The following is a 12,522-nucleotide window of genomic DNA, read 5'->3' as shown; positions in this document are numbered from 1 at the left end:
GCAACATGTGCTATTGGCCTTCCTGGGCTGCCGGGGAGCATCGTCTTGCGTCGCGCGTGGCGGCGGCGGCGGCGGGAGATCGCCGGGTTCCTCCGCGGTGGATCTTCGCAGCGGCGCTGCTCCTCCTGAGGTAAAATCTGAGGTGGTGAGGGGGAAAAAGGGGGGGAGGCTGCTTTTCGGGACCCTGCCGTACGTTGTCCTCCGTCATTCCCTCAGAAAGTGTGTGGAAACCCCAATTTTGTGGGGCGAGGATGGGGCTTGCGGACGGATTGAGGGGGGTGGGTCGCGTTTTACGTGGGTTTCCCCCCCCCCCCTCTTTGTGAGAATTAAGAGAGGCAGAGGAGGGGGAGATCCGTGAGGCGTTGGAAATATGACTTGGGTTTTCTTTTCTTTTTCGCCTCGCTCTTCTGGTTTTGAGGGCGGCATGAAATATATCTTGTCACCTTCATCACCATCACCATCATCATTATTTTATTATTTACAAAGCAGGCAGTTTAAATTTAAACCTGGGAAATTCCTCTCGACTGAGGAAATGTGAGGAGAAAGGGTGGCATGAAATATATCTTGTCATTATTATTATTTGTTATTATTGTTTGCAAAGCAGACAGTCTAAATTTAAACCTGGGAAATGCCTCTCGACTGAAAGGCGGGTTTGGAAATGAGGAAAGGTGAGGAGAAAGGATGGCATGAAATATATATTGTCATTATTATTATTATTATTATTTTTTGCTAAGCAGGCAGTTTAAATTTAAACCTGGGAAATGCCTCTCGACTGAAAGGCGGTTTCGGAAAGAGGAAAGGGGTTCTCAGGATATCCAAATGAACCGGGGGTTAAAAAGACCCTGTTGTTCTGTAAAGCGAATTTCAAGTGGGTTGGGTTGGGGTTTTTTGCTACAGCTGGTTAAAAGCACATAACGTTTCATCCCTGATAGAAGCACACCCCTCTGAAGCAACCAAGCTACGGAGACATTTCCATGGAAATTGTAGAGTTGGGAAGGGACCTTGGGGGTCATCTAGTTCACCCCTGCAATGAGGGAATCTTTTGCCCCATGTGGGGCTCGAACCCACAGCCTTGAGGCTTGTGGTCTACTGGCTGAGCTGGAAGTGAAGGTAGGTGGGTGGGTGTGTTAGGGGTGGTGAGATGGAATACAGTGAGTGCAAGACCAAATCTTAAGGGAAATTAACTTTTCATTAGCCATCACACCCATACCCAAAATCAAATGGTTCCTTGAAGCTCAGGGGTATTAATAATTACTGCAGAGTATGTGTCTGTGGAAGACATTTCTCCAAGGATCAATGGCTGTTTGTTTATTATTCGTTTAAAATATTTATGAATTCATCTTTAATCATGGGTTTCTAAGCACTTTACAACAGATTTTTTTTTAAAAAAACAGAACAATGTACTCTGCAGCACAAAATAAAACAGTAGGTTATTAAAAGCAACAAAATAAAATGAACTGTGCAGTAGGAATGCGGAATGTATAATCAAGCAGAAAAGGTTTTCTATCATGTGAGCAGAGAACATTAGTGTGCATGTGTGTGTTTATGTGCACATAGAACATGCTCACATTTTATTTTATTTTAAAATGGGGATGCTATTAGCTTATTTGAACAGGCTGCAAGTCTTAGGCAGGTAAATCGTATAAAATAACCCCCCCCCCAGTCCCCCAGTTGGATTCACTTCTGAATCTTCATGGATAGGATTGTGATGTGAACTGCCCTGAGACCTCCAGGTATAGGTGTATAAGTTGAATAAAAAATAAATAAATAAAGGTAAAGGGACCCCTGACAGTCTAGTCATGAATGACTCTGGGGTTGCAGCGCTCATCTTGCTTTACAGGCCGAGGGAGCCGGTGTTTGTCCGCTTCCGCAGACAGTTTTTCCAGGTCATGAGGCCATCATGACTAAGCCGCTTCTGGTGAAGCCAGAGCAGCGCACGGAAATGCAGTTTACCTTCCCGCCGGAGCGGTACCTATTTATCTACTTGCACTGTGGGCTTTCGAACTGCTAGGTTGGCAGGAGCTGGAACTGAACAGCGGGAGCTCACCTTGTTGCAGGGCCTCGAACTGCCGACCTTCCGATCGGCAAGGCCAAGCGGTACAGAGGTTTAAACCACAGCGCCACCCGTGTCCCGTTAAATAAATAAATAAATAATGAAACTGGATCCATGTTGCAAAAAAAATTAATGTAATATTTAAGAGGAACTCTGTTGATTTGCTTCTGGACATAATTCTGTAGGGATGTTTCTGAAAAATGATGCTGTCATTTTTCAACTGATTCCCACAGCTTCCAATCCCAGGTTACATGTCTGTTTTTGTTTTGTTTTTTAAGCAAACTCTGAAAAAGTTGGCACATTGCCTATTTAGCGCCAATTCAGAGAACCAAATGATCCTGTGTTCAAAAACTTCTGTGAATTTTTCATCAGCAGTGTTCTTTAACTGGTTTTCTTTAACTGATTTTCCTATCTACTGAGAACAAATGCTCTATAGGATTCAGAAAAAGTATATTCTGTTTTCTCATTTCTAGCATTTTGTTTTCAGCATTGCTTGCTACATTGAGAATATCAAGGCTTCCAGCAACATCTGTTACTGTACCATCAAGTCTTACCATAAATTATCCCCTGTGACCATCCTTGTTTGAAAATATTTGTACAAAGTTATCTTGAATGCGCAGGCACTAAGCTAATTATGGTAAATTTATTTCTGGTAAGTCTGATTTTCAGGGATTCTTTAGATGCTAAGGATTCTACAGGATTTTTTAAAAAGGATTCGTCAACTGAGAAAATTTCTAATCCAGTTAAGGAGCTGAGAGCTTACTTCACACTTGTAAACTCATGTTCTTGGCTTGTATATATATCAGAAATGACTAGGAAGAGTTATTTATATTTTTATAGGAGAAGAAGAAACAACGAATTGAGAAGAAATTGAGCAAAAGCATTAATGGAGATAACAGCCTATATGATGTGTACAAAAAAAAATGCACAGGGAAACGTGTACCAAAATGTATAAATGCATGATAATGGAAGCTTTGGATGCAATCTCCAAGAATTTAAGCTACAGTCATAATAAATTCACATTTCCAATGAGATACATCGGATTTAATCAAAGGAAAATTAATTGTGGTTTAGATACAATCCTAAGTACATTTCCTAAGGAGTTAGGGCCCATCTAGATAGCTGTTTTACTAAGGGTATATGCAATATTATATCTTTGATATGTAAATAGTGCACAGTACTGGCAGCACATTATCCTTCTTTGTCAGTTCTTCCTCAATATTCCTGCATTATTGCATCCACACTTTAAACTCTGCCCATTCTGTTTTCCACATTTCATCCACTCCCAGTTTCCCCCTTTCCCCAAACTAAAGTTACCGGTAGTTGCCTTTGAAGCCATGACACCATACTTTCATTTGTCGTCTTTTTCATGTTTTATGTTAGGACTGTGGCTGTTGTGCAAAACCGTGGTTGTTTGCAGAGAGAAAAAACAGTATCTGGAATCAACAGGAAATAAAGTGGGAGTGATGCTGAAAAACAAATCCTCCTCCCCACCATGAAGATTTCATATAACCGTCATGACTTGACTGATAGATATGCCCTCCATGAATGTTTTTCAAACCCCGTTTTATAACCAACCAGTGGTCACCACTATATCTTTATGGCAGGGAGTTCTATAAATTAATTATTTGACAATGGCTCAGTTTGCACATAACACTGAGTCAAATCATGGCTTAGGAGCAAACATGCAGGCTTACAGAGAGGAGCTTGTGACCAGTTTACTCCTTCAGTCATTCTCCTGCTGCGCTCTGCTAAGTCAGGGTAATGTGTCCTACAAACCTGGACTCGGGGTTTAGCTCTCTGCAGACAAACCCATGAGCTCTAACTAAGGTTGGTCCTATGTTTTACAGCTTATGGTTTGCCTTAGAGAGCTAAACCACAAACCTATGTTGATTGATATGCAAAGTCAAACCATAGTTTAGTCCCCGCTCCTCCACATGCAGCTGCTGGGTGACCTTGGGCCAGTCACACTTCTTTGAAGTCTCTCAGCCCCACTCACCTCACAGAGTGTTTGTTGTGGGGAAGGAAGGGAAAGGAGAATGTTAGCCGCTTTGAGACTCCTGAAGGGGAGTGAAAGGCGGGATATCAAATCCAAACTACTACTACTACTCTTCTTCTTCTTCTTCTTCTTCTTCTTCTTCTTCTTCTTCTTCTTCTTCTTCTTCTTCTTCTTCAGTGCAGCATCAGAATAACTGAAGGGAGATCTCGCCAGGAGCATCTCATTCACACTAAGCCACAGTTTGGTTTAGCATTACATGAAAACAAGATCAGTGTCTTATATGGCAGTTTTTCATATAAGAAAACAATATATTCACAGTCACTTGTGATATGTGAGGTGTGTTTTTATTTTGCCACAAATGAGGAAGATGGCTCTGCGCGTTATCTCTGCTAGAAGAAACCTTAATGTGTCAATCAGCCCTTTGCTCCATTAATTTCTGTGGTACTTTCTTCGGTGTGATATATTACCTAGGGCAAAGGTGCTACACTAGCAAGCAGAAGAGCCATTAGAGAAATTTTCGTGTTATCTCCCCAGAAAAAAGTAGAAGTTAAAAAACAAAATCTGGTTTTGAGACTGATCTAGTTCAGTGGAGTCAGTGAGGAATGTCTTTAATAACTGCCATTTATTACTTGAAGTATCAGATGGGCACTGCTGCAAGTAGGATGTGGAAAGGCATAGTCTGTTGATAATCAAGCTGGACTGAATACGAATAAGAGCTTTCTGTATCGGGCCAAAGGCCTTTTAGTCCAGCTTCCAGTTCTCACAGTGGCCAACCAGATGCCTGTGGGAAGCCCAGGAGCAGGACCCAAGTACATCATCACTCTTTCCACTTGTGATTCGTAACAAGTGGTGTTCAGAGAGTTACCATGTTCTGCAGTGGAAGAAGATCACTCACTTTTGAAAGGCAACTGATCCACCTCAAAAGGGAAGGGGATATTTGTCAACTGTTGGGTCTGCAAAGTTTGTTTCTAACTTCTCTGAGTAAGGGGAGCTAAGTTCCCCCTCCTTTTTTATGGAGAAGTGGCCCTCAGCTTAGGCAAGACTTTGAGCGATACTGAAGTGCTCACCTGGTTGATGCCCTTTTGTCCTGTAGCACTGCAGTGCTGTGTGACTTGATTTTATCAGGGTTCTCCTTGTGTTGTGATCAAAAGTAGTGTCCCCATTACAGCAATGGGTTTACAGTACTGGCCTTTTCACCCTCAGGGCCACATTATACTCTAGGTGACTTTCTGTGGGGGAACGTTGCCAGTGGTGGGCATGCCAAAAGGCAAAAGAGGGCAGAAGAATAAATTTCAATGTTACCTTTGTAGAAGAGGCTAGTTTAGACACACACTCACACACCCTCTTGCATACAGAAAAACGAGAATTTTCAGGAATCCAGCCAGGTAAAAACACCCAAGGTTTGAAGTGAGGCCAGTTAGAAGCTTGGAAGGCTGCATTACGTTGCCAAGCCTGAGATTCCTCCCCTCTGTGCATCTGCAGTAAGTTAGCTATAGAGGTTGGCTGCCACTCAAGCCCACAGTGTTGTTTTGGTGAACTTTCACCATTCAAAATAGCATCTACATTACAGCAAGCTCTCTCTCAGTCTTAGAACACCTTGCCAGTCCCCCCCCCCCTTTTCTTTTTGGAGACGTTACCAGACAAGGAAGCTCCCTCCTTTTCACAAGGCATCTCAGCGTCTTGACAAGGCAGATGCAATAGCATCATAAGGAATCCTTGTCAAAACATCCTCCTACTGTATAGGCTGTAGGCACTGTGATTTATTATGCTAGAAGGAGATAGCATTTTTTGTGAAAATTCCAGGAAAGCACAGGAAGAATCGTTTCCTTTAGTTATCTTCTAGTAGAGTCAGAGCTATAGTTGGTATATTCTTGCTACAGCACTGCAGATATACAATGCCTTGTGGTACATCTTTCAAACAATTGAAAATTACGCAATTGACTAAAAATACTGAGATTTTAAAATGCTTTTGTTTTTTGAAAGAGTTGACCTTCCAGTTTACAAACTGTTGTTCATGTTCTCAATTTTTTTTTCTTAAAGCTGTGTGCTTGTAAGAATGCAGACATTTTTATCCCCCACCCCGTTTGAGAAAAATAGTTTTTGTTGGGCCAAGTGCTGTGCACATTTGTTAAAAGCGAGCTTGAAAAAGATCTCTGTTCTATAAATACAGGGGAATCCCCAACTTATATGAGGATTCCATTCTGGGCTACTGCACACGCCACCGGAATGCACACAAGTGGGAATTCCCTCGTTTCTCTCCCACCCACCTCCATTCCGCACTGTTCCACCCCTGCCCTGCCCCTTTGGTTCTCTTTTCAGTGCATGTGTCAGTGGGAATTGGGTGCTTATTGCATGGAAGTGGGGAGATGCCTGTGTTACAGTTAGGGAGCCCTGTAATACTGAAGCATTCAACAATAATACTGTATTTCATGATGTCATCTGGTGTCTTTATGAGGCAGGATTCAAAGGATTTGATATTTTATTGTCTTCTGATTGAAGTATGTGCCTCATCAAAGTAATTAATTCATTTTACTGAGCAACTAGGCAGCATATGGTTCCAGATGGCTTTATACAAACTCTTTGGCTTGTTTAAACTCCTTTGAGACGATTCCTCCCCTCCTTCCACGATGCATGTTGCCCCATTGATATATTCCATTCTCTGACATATCTTATAATGATCAGAGTGCAGATTTGACAATATCTCAGTTGAACATTCTATGTCACCATTTGCAACTCCCTACTGCTCATTTTAGTGCTTAGTTAAAGGGTTCTTCTGAACCTTGCATGGTCATAGGAAACTGCCTTGCACTGAGTCAGATCATTGGTCCATCTAGCTCATTATTGTCCACTCAGTGTTCAGGGCTACCTGGAGATGCTAGAGATTGAGCCTGGGACCTTCTGCATGCAAAGCAGAGGCCCTGCCATTTAGCTACCACCCTATCTAAATGTTCAGATGTCATATGTGGCCAAGAGGGCTGTTGTCTCGTGTAGGGTGGTACACTAACTGCACTCATTCCTGGTGACTGGAGATTTGGACAGGTAAATAAAAGGCTTAGTGCTTGAATTCCTGCAGTGGGCTCTACAAAGGGCTGCATTTGAAGTGTGAGTAGAAATAAGACTTGGTTCAGAATGCTGCTGCTAAGGCTGTTAACAAATTCAGTTCAGTTATTGAATTGTAAATTATTTCTTGCTCTCCCTTCACCATGAAAGTTTACTCTGCTGGGGTTGCCACAGAGAATACCCTCTTTTATCATGAAACCAGTCTTTGACTGGACAGTCCTTCAAATAGACAACTTCTTCAAACATAGGATTGTCTGCTGTGATGTAGGACATGTGGCCACCCTACTTAATAGCCCTATCATAAGCATTACTCAGCTATCTGATGTTGACACTTTGCTTATATCCACTTTATATGTTCTAGATGCTATTAAAAAAAAGAACTTTCAGAATATAGAGGAATTAGCTTTTCAGATCTATCAACACCTGAATTGTAACAGTGTGTTCTGAAATATGGATGGATTTCATTTTCTGGAAACCACCAGAGAAGTTGATAAGCTCCCATTTAAGATCAATGGCCCACAAAATTGTTGTGGCCAATTGAACGGAAGGTGATCTATCCGGGGAGATTCTATTTGGATGGAACACTGTGCAGAATGCAGTGTGGCTAAGTAACAGGACATAATCACACTTTCTTTTGACTTTTCAGCTTGTCTCAATTGACAATAATCTTGAAAGCAAGACAAAGAATAACCCATCACCACAAATGAGAAACGGTAGAATCAATGGACGATGAGAATAAAAGTGTGACAGAGAGCTTTTACACATCTTGCTCCAAGGTATGTTTATGGTCATGATTTTTTATTGTTCTTTGTGCTCGTGAGGGAGAGCAATAAGGTGGATGTTTGCATGTTTTTGGAGGGTAGGGGTGTGACACTGGTTGAATATAATGATAACAACATCCCTGTTACACCCAGTATAGCCATTGATTCTGGCATTCTTGGTAATGTGCTGTAGTACCAGAGTCAGCTGGAGGCTTCTGGACTAAACAGACATGTAAGTGGGAGGGAGTTTGTAGGTTACACCCTTCCCCAGGACACAACCCTCACTGGTACTCCACACCATCCTTGATTGGCTGGAGCACACCCTTGAACTCTGATAATGCCTCTTGATTGATTGGATGGAAGACAGAGAGGCATGTGAGTATGTGTAGATACCAGCCTTCACATCACTGGCATGTGGCCTCCAGAATGCTGCCCAGAAGGGAATATGGCCCTTGGGCAGAAAAAGGTTCCTCACCCTTGAGATGAGGCCTTGGAGAGACATTGGGGTGGCCAACGGATCAGTAATGTTCCTGATGACATAATTGTGGGGCACATTAGGGTCCAAATTGGCTTGCAGTTTGCCCTAGAAGAAACCTACTGATTTTCAAAGTTAGGAGAAAAATAGTCTTTATTTTCCAATTCCAAGCTCATTGCAGGTTGCTTCATCACCACTTGTGCTGAAGACGTGAAACTGCTCTGTTATGGGCAGGGAATAGTTTGTTTGCTTTTTAAAGTAGGAAGCCTATGTTTCAGTGAATGCTCAAGCTCTAAGGAGAAAAATAAACATTAAAAAGGTGGGAAAGGACTTGAGGTGCTTTGGGTCACATGTCATGATCCCATCCTGTTAGATGCCCGTGGTGCTATCACAGCCATCCAGGGCTACTAGTCTATCCTTTCCAGACGTTTTACAGGTGGCTAACAGTAATTTTCTAGTTGAGTGTTCTGAATCAACATCATCTGGCTTGTTTAACCACAACCTCCCTCATTCTTGCAGCAACCCATCTGGAAATGGAAGTGCCCTGTGTTGACTGAGGAGCCAGGGCATGATTTTTTTACTGTGCTATACTTTGTGTATAAGTGAGTTAAAGGTTAGGAAAAGAATCTCTGGAGAAATAGGTAGTGAGACCCTTACCTCGCTTCTGATTTCATCTTGCAGCAAGTGACCCAATATACTGAAAAATACAGCATTTTTCTTTTTAAGACTGGGGTAGAGGACTTGTGTCCCTCTGGATTTTCTTTGACCTCTGGCCAGCACAGTCAGTGATTAGGGATGATGGGAATTTTAGTCCAATAACTTTTGGAAAGCCACCAGTTCCTCATCCTTGACTTATGTCTTGTGATATTTATGCAAGGCTTTTGAGGTGGGCCTCACAATGCAGTTTTCATTAGATTGTTACAACAATAAGCACCAGTAAACATGTCAGAGGCCCCATCTGCACTATATTTTAAAAGCATTATTATACTACTATAAACAGCCATGGTTTCTTCAAAAAAAACAAAAAAAAACCCTGGGAACTGTAGTTTGTTAAAGTTTTTAGGAGACCCCTACTCCCCTTATAGAGCTGCAATTGCCAGAGTAGTTTAATAGCCAACTCTTTTTCCTAGGGAACTCATTCTAGCTGTATAAAGGGAACAGGGGTCTGCTCACAAGTCTCAGCACCTCTAACAGACTACAGTTCTCAGGATGCACTGGGGAAGCTATTACTCTTTAAAGTGGTATGATACTGCTTTAAATATATAGTGCAGATGGGGCCACAGTAAAACAGGAAAGACAATTACAAGGGCAAGATGGCTTGTTCATAAGTGCCTGTGGTAGAAGTTGAGAAAGGAAGGGGCCTCTGCTGAAAGCTGGATGGTGACAAATCCCAAGCTGTTTCCATTGCTGCTTTTCTCCCCTAGTACCATAGCCACAAGCCAGGAGACCAGATCTACCATTAGGCAAAGCAAAGCAGTTGCCTCAGGAGGCAGATAATGGAGGGCAGGCACCCTGCTCCTATTCCCTTGAGTCTCTTAAGTTAGCCAACTGTCTCCAGTTGATATAAGATTCCAGCTGAGAGTCTTGCTGGATTCTACAGGTATCATTTTGTCCTCCAACTCAACAGTGTACAGGTATTGCCCTGGGCCAGCAACCATGAAGCACCTGAAAAGTCAAGGGCAATGTGAGAGAATTTGTGTTTTTCATTACCTGACTCTTCCTGGTTAAGAGGGCGCACAGTTGGTTCCCTGCTTGTGCTCTCCTTGAATCATTCTCCCTGAATCGAACATCCTCCAGTGTCCCTGGTCTCATATAAATGGAGATGCATAGCTTGTGGCACATAAAGCATCCTATCTCCAGACTATGGGCTTGCACAATGAGGACAATAATAAAGAAATGTTGCTGGAATAAGTACAAAATGCTTTCACCAGCATCTTTTCAGAATTACCCATTGATTCTGGAAGATTTGCTGAGAGTCTAGAAATAAACACAGTACTTGCATTTTCCTGAAGTTGGCATGTACTCAGGCCAAATGGTGGTGCTTTAAATTCAGTTCACTGTGGAAGAGATGATACTGTGTACGAGACAATTGAGAATAGTTGTTACTCCATTTCCTGGCTCTTCTGGGTTTTATGCAGTCACTTAACAGCATTGAAGTGCAGCTGTTGAAAAGTGGTAAGGATAGTCTTTCACACTGTTAGTGCTTAAGATTTTTTTTTTTTAAACAGACCCAAAATGTATTGCAGTGACAACTTAGGACTCAGATTGAGACACTGTTTATTGGTTGATATAAAATGTATGTTTTGTAAACACTGAACAGTGTCTACTTTAAAACAATACTTTTTTATTCTGTATAGCACTTTCCAGAGCTTCTCGTTCATGAAGGGAAATCTTCAAAAAATACTGTATCAATGGTGTCTCACTGACACCATATTGACTGAGGGTTAAGATATACAAGAATAGTAGAAATATATGTTGGAGATATTCACAGGATGGTGCTGACACGTTTGGCGGGAAGGATCCAGGTTTTTTTGAAAGAAGGCTTTGTATGCCATTGTTCGAAATTGAGAGAGCTATGATTTGTGTTCCTATGGACATTTTTTAATGGATACGGAGGTTGTGTACATACTCCTCATTCTGTGCACTCCCACTGCTGGTTTGGGAAGTGGTGTACACACGATGTTAATCACAATCCATATTTATCTTGTTGTTACCTAAGAAATGCTGTGTTTTCATGTATTTCCCCCCAAACGAGCTTTGAACTGAATTGAGGAAAAGGATGGCCTAGTTCGGAACACCCCAACTTTTCATACCAAGTGGGCTGCAAGAATACTTTGATATGGAAGCTGCAGGCAGTACACTGCCTTGTCGTGTGAAATGGGGGCATTTTTATGCCACTGCTCAACCCTCACACTGCCTTTCCAAAGCTGGCTAAGTTAGGTGCTAGGCTTTGGGAAGGAGGTGTGAGGCTCTGACAGGGTTCTAGAGTTCTCCCATCTCCTTCCCAAAGCTGAGAAAGTGCTAAATATGCTTTGGGAAGAAGACGGGAGGACTCTAGGACCCTGTGAGAGCCCTCCTTCCCAAAGCCCAATGCCTCACTTCCCTGGCTTTGTGAAGGCAGCAGGAGGTCTGGGGTGTGTGTGAAATGTTGCCAAGGGCTGCCAAAAAGGCCTCAGGGGCCTCATGTTGCCCTCTGGCCGCAGATTGGACCACCGTGGGCTAGCTGCATTTTAAGGCAGTGATAAGATATGTGCAATGATACTTAGGTGTGATGTTTGATTTCAGTTGGCTATAATCACCCTGTTCCCCTTTTGCTCCTCCCTCCCTCCCTTTCCTAGCTTGCCCTTCCCTATTCTGTATCACCCTCCCCTAAAATTTAGCTTGTGAGCCTATCCAGACAGGAACTTGTCTCCTCCGCCCACCCGCATTTTCTTCCGTATGTTATTCTATCAAGTGTCATGTATATTGCAGGAGCTATACACATAAATAATTAAATGAATTATCAGAAAAATTCTTTTCTGCGTGGTGAGAAGGTCCAAGGGCTGTGTAAACTGCAGGTTTTTGAGCTCCCCCCTCCCCTTGGGCAAGATACTGTCAGTGAGCACCCTCTGTCAATAAATCTACTTTCTCGCTGCAGCAGTTCCAGGAGTCTCTTGCCAGTGTTGAGGTCCCTCAGCAGATGCTTGACCATGCAAGCTCTTGTCACCAGCTCTGGGCAGGGCTTAGTGAAGTCTGACTTCCGTTGGAAGGAGAAACCTCTTACAGTGTTTTTCAATATTTTAGTTTATTTGCAAATATGCAAGTTGAGCGTAGCATTCCTACCATCAGCAAATCCCCATGTCAGATCCCTGAGGAGCCACCTCATCACCCCTAAGGGAGCCCCTTTCCCTTCATATCTCTCTGTCCCTCATCCTCACCTCATTTTAGAAATGCTCCTGTTCTTCTCCTATCCAGAACACTAAAGAGAGCTCCAGCTGTTTCCTGACCATTGGCCACTAGTCATTAAAAAATACCAACCAATAGGCCCCAGAGCGTCAATACAGAGCATGGCTCACATTATGTCATTTGTCTTGATGTATATCTTGCGTAATTGGAAGTGGTCTCGCCATAATCTTTCTTCTTTAAACAGTAGCAGCCAGAGTGTCTTTCATAATTTAGCCTCTTCACTCCTGCA

General features: G+C 42.7%; 1 protein-coding gene across 3 annotated transcripts in view; it reads left to right on the top strand.

Moving 5' to 3' along the window:
- The window catches only part of TMEM108 (transmembrane protein 108), a 181,766-nt gene continuing 169,244 nt past the window's right edge, over positions 1-12,522 (top strand). For all 3 annotated transcript variants that reach the window (XM_081882996.1, XM_081883000.1, XM_081882995.1), the window contains exons 1-2: positions 1-130; positions 7,759-7,888. The gene's annotated coding sequence lies outside the window, so the exon portion shown is untranslated. The remainder of the gene's footprint in view (positions 131-7,758; positions 7,889-12,522) is intronic.

Source organism: Podarcis melisellensis (assembly GCF_964234715.1).
Source record: "Podarcis melisellensis genome assembly, chromosome: 12".
In the NCBI taxonomy this organism is placed as follows: domain Eukaryota; kingdom Metazoa; phylum Chordata; class Lepidosauria; order Squamata; family Lacertidae; genus Podarcis; species Podarcis melisellensis.
Note: the sequence above shows the minus strand (reverse complement) of the source record. Positions and strands in the feature narration are given on the sequence as shown.